We start from the raw sequence: 15,952 nt of genomic DNA, 5'->3' as shown, positions 1-15,952 counted from the left end.
GGATCACGACACACCAGCTAGATCTTCTGTCTCTATTATAATATGACAGACCAGCTAGATCTACTGTCTCTGTCTCTATTATATTACTACAGACCAGCAATATCTACTGTCTCTATTGTATTTTGAGAGACCAGCTAGATCTACTGTCTCTATTATATTATGAATGACCAGGTAGATCTAATGTCGCTATTATATTATGAAAGACCAGCTAGATCTATTGTCTCTATTATATTATGACAGACCAGCAAGATCTACTGTCTCTATTATAATATGACAGACCAGCTGGATCTACTGTCTCTATTATAATATGACAGACCAGCTAGATCTACTGTATCTATTATATTATGACAGACCAGCTACATCTACCGTCTCTATTGGATCACGACACACCAGCTAGATCTTCTGTCTCTATTATAATATGACAGACCAGCTAGATCTACTGTCTCTGTCTCTATTATATTACTACAGACCAGCAATATCTACTGTCTCTATTGTATTTTGAGAGATCAGCTAGATCTACTGTCTCTATTATATTATGACAGACCAGCTAGATCTACTGTATCTATCATAATATGACAGACCAGCTAGATCTACTGTCTCTATTATAATATGACAGACCAGCTAGATGTACTGTCTCTATTATATTATGACAAACCAGCTAGATATACAGTCTCTATTATATTATGATAGACCAGCAAGATCTACTGTCTCTATAATAATTTGACAGACCAGCTAGATCTACTGTCTCTATTAATATATGACAGACCAGCTGGATCTACTGTCTCTATTATAATATGACAGACCAGCAAGATCTACTGTCTCTATTATATTATGACAGACCAGCTAGATCTACTGTCTCTATTATAATATGACAGACCAGCTAGATCTACTGTATCTATTATAATATGACAGACCAGCTAGATCTACTGTCTCTATTAGATTATGACAGACCAGCTGGATCTACTGTCTCTTTTATAATATGACAGACCAGCTAGATCTACTGTATCTGTTATAATATGACAGACCAGCTGGATCTACTGCCTCTATTATAATATGACAGACCAGCTAGATCTACTGTCTCTATTATAATATGACAGACCAGCTGGAACTACTGTCTCTATTATAACATAACAGACCAGCTAGATCTACTGTATCTATTATAATATGACAGACCAGCTAGATCTACTGTCTCTATTTTAATATGACAGACCAGCTGGATCTACTGTCTCTATTATAATATGACAGACCAGCTAGATCTACTGTATCTATTATAATATGACAGACCAGCTAGATCTACTGTCTCTATTAGATTATGACAGACCAGCTGGATCTACTGTCTCTATTATAATATGACAGACCAGCTAGATCTACTGTATCTGTTATAATATGACAGACCAGCTGGATCTACTGTCTCTATTATAATATGACAGACCAGCCAGATCTACTGTCTCTATTATAATATGACAGACCAGCTGGAACTACTGTCTCTATTATAATATGACAGACCAGCTGGATCTACTGTCTCTATTATAATATGACATACCAGCTAGATCTACTGTCTCTATTATAATATGACAGACCAGCTAGATCTACTGTATCTATTATATTATCACAGACCAGCTAGATCTACTGTCTCTATTATAATATGACAGACCAGCTGGATCTACTGTCTCTATTATAATATGACAGACCAGCTGGATCTACTGTCTCTATTATAATATGACAGACCAGCTAGATCTACTGTATCTATTATATTATGAAAGACCAGCTGGATCTACTGTCTCTATTATATTATGACAAACCAGCAAGATCTACTGTCTCTATTATAATATGACAGACCAGCTGGATCTACTGTCTCTATTATAATATGACAGACCTGCTAGATCTACTGTATCTATTATATTATGACAGACCAGCTACATCTACCGTCTCTATTGGATCACGACACACCAGCTAGATCTTCTGTCTCTATTATAATATGACAGACCAGCTAGATCTACTGTCTCTGTCTCTATTATATTACTACAGACCAGCAATATCTACTGTCTCTATTGTATTTTGAGAGACCAGCTAGATCTACTGTCTCTATTATATTATGAATGACCAGGTAGATCTAATGTCGCTATTATATTATGAAAGACCAGCTAGATCTATTGTCTCTATTATATTATGACAGACCAGCAAGATCTACTGTCTCTATTATAATATGACAGACCAGCTGGATCTACTGTCTCTATTATAATATGACAGACCAGCTAGATCTACTGTATCTATTATATTATGACAGACCAGCTACATCTACCGTCTCTATTGGATCACGACACACCAGCTAGATCTTCTGTCTCTATTATAATATGACAGACCAGCTAGATCTACTGTCTCTGTCTCTATTATATTACTACAGACCAGCAATATCTACTGTCTCTATTGTATTTTGAGAGATCAGCTAGATCTACTGTCTCTATTATATTATGACAGACCAGCTAGATCTACTGTATCTATCATAATATGACAGACCAGCTAGATCTACTGTCTCTATTATAATATGACAGACCAGCTAGATGTACTGTCTCTATTATATTATGACAAACCAGCTAGATATACAGTCTCTATTATATTATGATAGACCAGCAAGATCTACTGTCTCTATAATAATTTGACAGACCAGCTAGATCTACTGTCTCTATTAATATATGACAGACCAGCTGGATCTACTGTCTCTATTATAATATGACAGACCAGCAAGATCTACTGTCTCTATTATATTATGACAGACCAGCTAGATCTACTGTCTCTATTATAATATGACAGACCAGCTAGATCTACTGTATCTATTATAATATGACAGACCAGCTAGATCTACTGTCTCTATTAGATTATGACAGACCAGCTGGATCTACTGTCTCTTTTATAATATGACAGACCAGCTAGATCTACTGTATCTGTTATAATATGACAGACCAGCTGGATCTACTGCCTCTATTATAATATGACAGACCAGCTAGATCTACTGTCTCTATTATAATATGACAGACCAGCTGGAACTACTGTCTCTATTATAACATAACAGACCAGCTAGATCTACTGTATCTATTATAATATGACAGACCAGCTAGATCTACTGTCTCTATTTTAATATGACAGACCAGCTGGATCTACTGTCTCTATTATAATATGACAGACCAGCTAGATCTACTGTATCTATTATAATATGACAGACCAGCTAGATCTACTGTCTCTATTAGATTATGACAGACCAGCTGGATCTACTGTCTCTATTATAATATGACAGACCAGCTAGATCTACTGTATCTGTTGTAATATGACAGACCAGCTGGATCTACTGTCTCTATTATAATATGACAGACCAGCTAGATCTACTGTCTCTATTATAATATGACAGACCAGCTGGAACTACTGTCTCTATTATAATATGACAGACCAGCTGGATCTACTGTCTCTATTATAATATGACATACCAGCTAGATCTACTGTCTCTATTATAATATGACAGACCAGCTGGATCTACTGTCTCTATCATAATATGACAGACCAGCTAGATCTACTGTATCTATTATAATATGACAGACCAGCTAGATATACTGTCTCTATAATAATTTGACAGACCAGCTAGATCTACTGTATCTATTATAATATGACAGACCAGCTAGATATACTGTCTCTATAATAATTTGACAGACCAGCTAGATCTACTGTCTCTATTATAATATGACAGACCAGCTAGATCTACTGTATCTATTATAATATGACAGACCAGCTAGATCTACTGTATCTATTATAATATGACAGACCAGCTAGATCTACTGTATCTATTATAATATGACAGACCGCCTAGATCTATTGTCTCTATTATAATTTGACAGAACCATCAAGATCTACTGTCTCTATGTCTCTATTATATTATGACAGACCAGCTAGAGCTACTGTCTCTATTGTATTATGAAAGAGAAGCTTGATCTACTGTCTCTATTAAATTATGACAGACCAGCTAGATCTACTGTCTCTATTATATTATGACAGATCAGCTATATCTACTGTCTCTATTATAATATGACAAACAAGCTAGATCTACTGTCTCTATGTCTCTATTGTATTATGACAGATCAGCTAGATCTACTCTCTATTGTATTATGACAGACCAGCTAGATCTACTGTCTCTATTATATTATGACAGACCACCTAGATATACTGTATCTATTATAATTTGACAGACCAGCTAGATCTATTGTCTCTATAATAATATGACAGACTAGCTAGATCTGCTGTCTCTATTACATTATGACAGACCAGCTAGATCTACTGTCTCTATTATATTATGACAGACCAGCTAGATCTACTGTCTCTATTATATTATGACAGACCAGCTAGATCTACTGTCTCTATTAGATTATGTTAGACCAGCTAGATCTACTGTCTCTATTATAATAACACAGAACAGCTAGATCTACTGTCTCTATTATAATATGACAGACCCGCTAGATCTACTGTCTCTATTATAATATGACAGACCAGCTGGATCTACTGTCTCTATTAGATTATTTTAGACCAGCTAGATCTACTGTCTCAATTATAATAACACAGACCAGCTAGATCTACTGTCTCTATTATAATATGACAGACCAGCTAGATCTACTGTATCTATTATGTTATCACAGACCAGCTAGATCTACTGTCTCTATTATAATATGACAGACCAGCTGGATCTACTGTCTCTATTATAATATGACAGACCAGCTGGATCTGCTGTCTCTAGTATAATATGACAGACCAGCTAGATCTACTGTATCTATTATATTATGACAGACCAGCAAGATCTACTGTCTCTATTATAATATGACAGACCAGCTGGATCTACTGTCTCTATTATAATATGACAGACCTGCTAGATCTACTGTATCTATTATATTATGACAGACCAGCTACATCTACCGTCTCTATTGGATCACGACACACCAGCTAGATCTTCTGTCTCTATTATAATATGACAGACCAGCTAGATCAACTGTCTCTGTCTCTATTATATTACTACAGACCAGCAATATCTACTGTCTCTATTGTATTTTGAGAGACCAGCTAGATCTACTGTCTCTATTATATTATGAATGACCAGGTAGATCTAATGTCGCTATTATATTATGAAAGACCAGCTAGATCTATTGTCTCTATTATATTATGACAGACCAGCAAGATCTACTGTCTCTATTATAATATGACAGACCAGCTGGATCTACTGTCTCTATTATAATATGACAGACCTGCTAGATCTACTGTATCTATTATATTATGACAGACCAGCTACATCTACCGTCTCTATTGGATCACGACACACCAGCTAGATCTTCTGTCTCTATTATAATATGACAGACCAGCTAGATCTACTGTCTCTGTCTCTATTATATTACTACAGACCAGCAATATCTACTGTCTCTATTGTATTTTGAGAGACCAGCTAGATCTACTGTCTCTATTATATTATGAATGACCAGGTAGATCTAATGTCGCTATTATATTATGATAGACAAGCTAGATCTACTGTCTCTATTATAATATGACAGACCAGCTAGATGTACTGTCTCTATTATATTATGACAGACCAGCTAGATCTACTGTATCTATCATAATATGACAGACCAGCTAGATCTACTGTCTCTATTATAATATGACAGACAAGCTAGATGTACTGTCTCTATTATATTATGACAAACCAGCTAGATATACAGTCTCTATTATATTATGATAGACCAGCAAGATCTACTGTCTCTATAATAATTTGACAGACCAGCTAGATCTACTGTCTCTATTAATATATGACAGACCAGCTGGATCTACTGTCTCTATTATAATATGACAGACCAGCAAGATCTACTGTCTCTATTATATTATGACATACCAGCTAGATCTACTGTCTCTATTATAATATGACAGACCAGCTAGATCTACTGTATCTATTATAATATGACAGACCAGCTGGATCTACTGCCTCTATTATAATATGACAGACCAGCTAGATCTACTGTCTCTATTATAATATGACAGACCAGCTGGAACTACTGTCTCTATTATAACATAACAGACCAGCTAGATCTACTGTATCTATTATAATATGACAGACCAGCTAGATCTACTGTCTCTATTTTAATATGACAGACCAACTGGATCTACTGTCTCTATTAAAATATGACAGACCAGCTAGATCTACTGTATCTATTATAATATGACAGACCAGCTAGATCTACTGTCTCTATTAGATTATGACAGACCAGCTGGATCTACTGTCTCTATTATAATATGACAGACCAGCTAGATCTACTGTATCTGTTATAATATGACAGACCAGCTGGATCTACTGTCTCTATTATAATATGACAGACCAGCTAGATCTACTGTCTCTATTATAATATGACAGACCAGCTGGAACTACTGTCTCTATTATAATATGACAGACCAGCTGGATCTACTGTCTCTATTATAATATGACAAACCAGCTAGATCTACTGTCTCTATTATAATATGACAGACCAGCTGGATCTACTGTCTCTATCATAATATGACAGACCAGCTAGATCTACTGTATCTATTATAATATGACAGACCAGCTAGATCTACTGTCTCTATAATAATTTGACAGACCAGCTAGATCTCCTGTCTCTATTATATTATGACAGACCAGCTAGATCTACTGTCTCTATTATAATATGACAGACCAGCTAGATCTACTGTATCTATTATAATATGACAGACCAGCTAGATCTACTGTATCTATTATAATATGACAGACCAGCTAGATCTACTGTATCTATTATAATATGACAGACCGGCTAGATCTATTGTCTCTATTATAATTTGACAGAACCATCAAGATCTACTGTCTCTATGTCTCTATTATATTATGACAGACCAGCTAGAGCTACTGTCTCTATTGTATTATGAAAGAGCAGCTTGATCTACTGTCTCTATTAAATTATGACAGACCAGCTAGATCTACTGTCTCTATGTCTCTATTGTATTATGACAGATCAGCTAGATCTACTCTCTATTGTATTATGACAGACCAGCTAGATCTACTGTCTCTATTATATTATGACAGACCACCTAGATATACTGTATCTATTATAATTTGACAGACCAGCTAGATCTATTGTCTCTATAATAATATGACAGACTAGCTAGATCTGCTGTCTCTATTACATTATGACAGACCAGCTAGATCTACTGTCTCTATTATATTATGACAGACCAGCTAGATCTACTGTCTCTATTATATTATGACAGAAAAGCTGGATCTACTGTCTCTATAATAATATGACAGACCAGCTAGATCTACTGTATCTATTATAATATGACCGACCAGCTAGATCTACTGTCTCTATAGCAATATGATAGACCAGCTAGATCTACTGTCTCTGTTATAATATGACAGACCAGCTGGATCTACTGTCTCTATTATAATATGACAGACCAGCTTCATCTACTGTATCTATTATAATATGACAGACCAGCTAGATATACTGTCTCTATAATAATATGACAGACCAGCTAGATGTACTGTCTCTATTATATTATGACAAACCAGCTAGATATACAGTCTCTATTATATTATGATAGACCAGCAAGATCTACTGTCTCTATAATAATTTGACAGACCAGCTAGATCTACTGTATCTATTATATTATGACAGACCAGCAAGATCTACTGTCTCTATTATAATATGACAGACCAGCTGGATCTACTGTCTCTATTATAATATGACAGACCTGCTAGATCTACTGTATCTATTATATTATGACAGACCAGCTACATCTACCGTCTCTATTGGATCACGACACACCAGCTAGATCTTCTGTCTCTATTATAATATGACAGACCAGCTAGATCAACTGTCTCTGTCTCTATTATATTACTACAGACCAGCAATATCTACTGTCTCTATTGTATTTTGAGAGACCAGCTAGATCTACTGTCTCTATTATATTATGAATGACCAGGTAGATCTAATGTCGCTATTATATTATGAAAGACCAGCTAGATCTATTGTCTCTATTATATTATGACAGACCAGCAAGATCTACTGTCTCTATTATAATATGACAGACCAGCTGGATCTACTGTCTCTATTATAATATGACAGACCTGCTAGATCTACTGTATCTATTATATTATGACAGACCAGCTACATCTACCGTCTCTATTGGATCACGACACACCAGCTAGATCTTCTGTCTCTATTATAATATGACAGACCAGCTAGATCTACTGTCTCTGTCTCTATTATATTACTACAGACCAGCAATATCTACTGTCTCTATTGTATTTTGAGAGACCAGCTAGATCTACTGTCTCTATTATATTATGAATGACCAGGTAGATCTAATGTCGCTATTATATTATGATAGACAAGCTAGATCTACTGTCTCTATTATAATATGACAGACCAGCTAGATGTACTGTCTCTATTATATTATGACAGACCAGCTAGATCTACTGTATCTATCATAATATGACAGACCAGCTAGATCTACTGTCTCTATTATAATATGACAGACAAGCTAGATGTACTGTCTCTATTATATTATGACAAACCAGCTAGATATACAGTCTCTATTATATTATGATAGACCAGCAAGATCTACTGTCTCTATAATAATTTGACAGACCAGCTAGATCTACTGTCTCTATTAATATATGACAGACCAGCTGGATCTACTGTCTCTATTATAATATGACAGACCAGCAAGATCTACTGTCTCTATTATATTATGACATACCAGCTAGATCTACTGTCTCTATTATAATATGACAGACCAGCTAGATCTACTGTATCTATTATAATATGACAGACCAGCTGGATCTACTGCCTCTATTATAATATGACAGACCAGCTAGATCTACTGTCTCTATTATAATATGACAGACCAGCTGGAACTACTGTCTCTATTATAACATAACAGACCAGCTAGATCTACTGTATCTATTATAATATGACAGACCAGCTAGATCTACTGTCTCTATTTTAATATGACAGACCAACTGGATCTACTGTCTCTATTAAAATATGACAGACCAGCTAGATCTACTGTATCTATTATAATATGACAGACCAGCTAGATCTACTGTCTCTATTAGATTATGACAGACCAGCTGGATCTACTGTCTCTATTATAATATGACAGACCAGCTAGATCTACTGTATCTGTTATAATATGACAGACCAGCTGGATCTACTGTCTCTATTATAATATGACAGACCAGCTAGATCTACTGTCTCTATTATAATATGACAGACCAGCTGGAACTACTGTCTCTATTATAATATGACAGACCAGCTGGATCTACTGTCTCTATTATAATATGACAAACCAGCTAGATCTACTGTCTCTATTATAATATGACAGACCAGCTGGATCTACTGTCTCTATCATAATATGACAGACCAGCTAGATCTACTGTATCTATTATAATATGACAGACCAGCTAGATCTACTGTCTCTATAATAATTTGACAGACCAGCTAGATCTCCTGTCTCTATTATATTATGACAGACCAGCTAGATCTACTGTCTCTATTATAATATGACAGACCAGCTAGATCTACTGTATCTATTATAATATGACAGACCAGCTAGATCTACTGTATCTATTATAATATGACAGACCAGCTAGATCTACTGTATCTATTATAATATGACAGACCGGCTAGATCTATTGTCTCTATTATAATTTGACAGAACCATCAAGATCTACTGTCTCTATGTCTCTATTATATTATGACAGACCAGCTAGAGCTACTGTCTCTATTGTATTATGAAAGAGCAGCTTGATCTACTGTCTCTATTAAATTATGACAGACCAGCTAGATCTACTGTCTCTATGTCTCTATTGTATTATGACAGATCAGCTAGATCTACTCTCTATTGTATTATGACAGACCAGCTAGATCTACTGTCTCTATTATATTATGACAGACCACCTAGATATACTGTATCTATTATAATTTGACAGACCAGCTAGATCTATTGTCTCTATAATAATATGACAGACTAGCTAGATCTGCTGTCTCTATTACATTATGACAGACCAGCTAGATCTACTGTCTCTATTATATTATGACAGACCAGCTAGATCTACTGTCTCTATTATATTATGACAGAAAAGCTGGATCTACTGTCTCTATAATAATATGACAGACCAGCTAGATCTACTGTATCTATTATAATATGACCGACCAGCTAGATCTACTGTCTCTATAGCAATATGATAGACCAGCTAGATCTACTGTCTCTGTTATAATATGACAGACCAGCTGGATCTACTGTCTCTATTATAATGTGACAGACCAGCTTCATCTACTGTATCTATTATAATATGACAGACCAGCTAGATATACTGTCTCTATAATAATATGACAGACCAGCTAGATGTACTGTCTCTATTATATTATGACAAACCAGCTAGATATACAGTCTCTATTATATTATGATAGACCAGCAAGATCTACTGTCTCTATAATAATTTGACAGACCAGCTAGATCTACTGTCTCTATTAATATATGACAGACCAGCTGGATCTACTGTCTCTATTATAATATGACAGACCAGCAAGATCTACTGTCTCTATTATATTATGACAGACCAGCTAGATCTACTGTCTCTATTATAATATGACAGACCAGCTAGATCTACTGTATCTATTATAATATGACAGACCAGCTAGATCTAATGTCTCTATTAGATTATGACAGACCAGCTGGATCTACTGTCTCTTTTATAATATGACAGACCAGCTAGATCTACTGTATCTGTTATAATATGACAGACCAGCTGGATCTACTGCCTCTATTATAATATGACAGACCAGCTAGATCTACTGTCTCTATTATAATATGACAGACCAGCTGGAACAACTGTCTCTATTATAACATAACAGACCAGCTAGATCTACTGTATCTATTTTAATATGACAGACCAGCTAGATCTACTGTCTCTATTTTAATATGACAGACCAGCTGGATCTACTGTCTCTATTATAATATGACAGACCAGCTAGATCTACTGTATCTATTATAATATGACAGACCAGCTAGATCTACTGTCTCTATTAGATTATGACAGACCAGCTGGATCTACTGTCTCTATTATAATATGACAGACCAGCTAGATCTACTGTATCTGTTATAATATGACAGACCAGCTGGATCTACTGTCTCTATTATAATATGACAGACCAGCTAGAGCTACTGTCTCTATTATAATATGACAGACCAGCTGGAACTACTGTCTCTATTATAATATGACAGACCAGCTGGATCTACTGTCTCTATTATAATATGACATACCAGCTAGATCTACTGTCTCTATTATAATATGACAGACCAGCTGGATCTACTGTCTCTATCATAATATGACAGACCAGCTAGATCTACTGTATCTATTATAATATGACAGACCAGCTAGATATACTGTCTCTATAATAATTTGACAGACCAGCTAGATCTACTGTCTCTATTATATTATGACAGACCAGCTAGATCTACTGTCTCTATTATAATATGACAGACCAGCTAGATCTACTGTATCTATTATAATATGACAGACCAGCTAGATCTACTGTATCTATTATAATATGACAGACCAGCTAGATCTACTGTATCTATTATAATATGACAGACCGCCTAGATCTATTGTCTCTATTATAATTTGACAGAACCATCAAGATCTACTGTCTCTATGTCTCTATTATATTATGACAGACCAGCTAGAGCTACTGTCTCTATTGTATTATGAAAGAGAAGCTTGATCTACTGTCTCTATTAAATTATGACAGACCAGCTAGATCTACTGTCTCTATTGACAGATCAGCTATATCTACTGTCTCTATTATAATATGACAAACAAGCTAGATCTACTGTCTCTATGTCTCTATTGTATTATGACAGATCAGCTAGATCTACTCTCTATTGTATTATGACAGACCAGCTAGATCTACTGTCTCTATTATATTATGACAGACCACCTAGATATACTGTATCTATTATAATTTGACAGACCAGCTAGATCTATTGTCTCTATAATAATATGACAGACTAGCTAGATCTGCTGTCTCTATTACATTATGACAGACCAGCTAGATCTACTGTCTCTATTATATTATGACAGACCAGCTAGATCTACTGTCTCTATCATATTATGACAGACCAGCTAGATCTACTGTCTCTATTAGATTATGTTAGATCAGCTAGATCTACTGTCTCTATTATAATAACACAGAACAGCTAGATCTACTGTCTCTATTATAATATGACAGACCCGCTAGATCTACTGTCTCTATTATAATATGACAGACCAGCTGGATCTACTGTCTCTATTAGATTATTTTAGACCAGCTAGATCTACTGTCTCAATTATAATAACACAGACCAGCTAGATCTACTGTCTCTATTATAATATGACAGACCAGCTAGATCTACTGTATCTATTATATTATCACAGACCAGCTAGATCTACTGTCTCTATTATAATATGACAGACCAGCTGGATCTACTGTCTCTATTATAATATGACAGACCAGCTGGATCTACTGTCTCTATTATAATATGACAGACCAGCTAGATCTACTGTATCTATTATATTATGACAGACCAGCAAGATCTACTGTCTCTATTATAATATGACAGACCAGCTGGATCTACTGTCTCTATTATAATATGACAGACCTGCTAGATCTACTGTATCTATTATATTATGACAGACCAGCTACATCTACCGTCTCTATTGGATCACGACACACCAGCTAGATCTTCTGTCTCTATTATAATATGACAGACCAGCTAGATCAACTGTCTCTGTCTCTATTATATTACTACAGACCAGCAATATCTACTGTCTCTATTGTATTTTGAGAGACCAGCTAGATCTACTGTCTCTATTATAATATGACAGACCAGCTAGATGTACTGTCTCTATTATATTATGACAGACCAGCTAGATCTACTGTATCTATCATAATATGACAGACCAGCTAGATCTACTGTCTCTATTATAATATGACAGACAAGCTAGATGTACTGTCTCTATTATATTATGACAAACCAGCTAGATATACAGTCTCTATTATATTATGATAGACCAGCAAGATCTACTGTCTCTATAATAATTTGACAGACCAGCTAGATCTACTGTCTCTATTAATATATGACAGACCAGCTAGATCTATTGTCTCTATTATAATTTGACAGAACCATCAAGATCTACTGTCTCTATGTCTCTATTATATTATGACAGACCAGCTAGAGCTACTGTCTCTATTGTATTATGAAAGAGCAGCTTGATCTACTGTCTCTATTAAATTATGACAGACCAGCTAGATCTACTGTCTCTATGTCTCTATTGTATTATGACAGATCAGCTAGATCTACTCTCTATTGTATTATGACAGACCAGCTAGATCTACTGTCTCTATTATATTATGACAGACCACCTAGATATACTGTATCTATTATAATTTGACAGACCAGCTAGATCTATTGTCTCTATAATAATATGACAGACTAGCTAGATCTGCTGTCTCTATTACATTATGACAGACCAGCTAGATCTACTGTCTCTATTATATTATGACAGACCAGCTAGATCTACTGTCTCTATTATATTATGACAGAAAAGCTGGATCTACTGTCTCTATAATAATATGACAGACCAGCTAGATCTACTGTATCTATTATAATATGACCGACCAGCTAGATCTACTGTCTCTATAGCAATATGATAGACCAGCTAGATCTACTGTCTCTGTTATAATATGACAGACCAGCTGGATCTACTGTCTCTATTATAATATGACAGACCAGCTTCATCTACTGTATCTATTATAATATGACAGACCAGCTAGATATACTGTCTCTATAATAATATGACAGACCAGCTAGATGTACTGTCTCTATTATATTATGACAAACCAGCTAGATATACAGTCTCTATTATATTATGATAGACCAGCAAGATCTACTGTCTCTATAATAATTTGACAGACCAGCTAGATCTACTGTCTCTATTAATATATGACAGACCAGCTGGATCTACTGTCTCTATTATAATATGACAGACCAGCAAGATCTACTGTCTCTATTATATTATGACAGACCAGCTAGATCTACTGTCTCTATTATAATATGACAGACCAGCTAGATCTACTGTATCTATTATAATATGACAGACCAGCTAGATCTAATGTCTCTATTAGATTATGACAGACCAGCTGGATCTACTGTCTCTTTTATAATATGACAGACCAGCTAGATCTACTGTATCTGTTATAATATGACAGACCAGCTGGATCTACTGCCTCTATTATAATATGACAGACCAGCTAGATCTACTGTCTCTATTATAATATGACAGACCAGCTGGAACAACTGTCTCTATTATAACATAACAGACCAGCTAGATCTACTGTATCTATTTTAATATGACAGACCAGCTAGATCTACTGTCTCTATTTTAATATGACAGACCAGCTGGATCTACTGTCTCTATTATAATATGACAGACCAGCTAGATCTACTGTATCTATTATAATATGACAGACCAGCTAGATCTACTGTCTCTATTAGATTATGACAGACCAGCTGGATCTACTGTCTCTATTATAATATGACAGACCAGCTAGATCTACTGTATCTGTTATAATATGACAGACCAGCTGGATCTACTGTCTCTATTATAATATGACAGACCAGCTAGAGCTACTGTCTCTATTATAATATGACAGACCAGCTGGAACTACTGTCTCTATTATAATATGACAGACCAGCTGGATCTACTGTCTCTATTATAATATGACATACCAGCTAGATCTACTGTCTCTATTATAATATGACAGACCAGCTGGATCTACTGTCTCTATCATAATATGACAGACCAGCTAGATCTACTGTATCTATTATAATATGACAGACCAGCTAGATATACTGTCTCTATAATAATTTGACAGACCAGCTAGATCTACTGTCTCTATTATATTATGACAGACCAGCTAGATCTACTGTCTCTATTATAATATGACAGACCAGCTAGATCTACTGTATCTATTATAATATGACAGACCAGCTAGATCTACTGTATCTATTATAATATGACAGACCAGCTAGATCTACTGTATCTATTATAATATGACAGACCGCCTAGATCTATTGTCTCTATTATAATTTGACAGAACCATCAAGATCTACTGTCTCTATGTCTCTATTATATTATGACAGACCAGCTAGAGCTACTGTCTCTATTGTATTATGAAAGAGAAGCTTGATCTACTGTCTCTATTAAATTATGACAGACCAGCTAGATCTACTGTCTCTATTATATTATGACAGATCAGCTATATCTACTGTCTCTATTATAATATGACAAACAAGCTAGATCTACTGTCTCTATGTCTCTATTGTATTATGACAGATCAGCTAGATCTACTCTCTATTGTATTATGACAGACCAGCTAGATCTACTGTCTCTATTATATTATGACAGACCACCTAGATATACTGTATCTATTATAATTTGACAGACCAGCTAGATCTATTGTCTCTATAATAATATGACAGACTAGCTAGATCTGCTGTCTCTATTACATTATGACAGACCAGCTAGATCTACTGTCTCTATTATATTATGACAGACCAGCTAGATCTACTGTCTCTATCATATTATGACAGACCAGCTAGATCTACTGTCTCTATTAGATTATGTTAGATCAGCTAGATCTACTGTCTCTATTATAATAACACAGAACAGCTAGATCTACTGTCTCTATTATAATATGACAGACCCGCTAGATCTACTGTCTCTATTATAATATGACAGACCATCTGGATCTACTGTCTCTATTAGATTATTTTAGACCAGCTAGATCTACTGTCTCAATTATAATAACACAGACCA

Source organism: Oncorhynchus clarkii, chromosome 5 (genome assembly GCF_045791955.1).
Source record: "Oncorhynchus clarkii lewisi isolate Uvic-CL-2024 chromosome 5, UVic_Ocla_1.0, whole genome shotgun sequence".
NCBI lineage: Eukaryota > Metazoa > Chordata > Actinopteri > Salmoniformes > Salmonidae > Oncorhynchus > Oncorhynchus clarkii.
Note: the sequence above shows the minus strand (reverse complement) of the source record.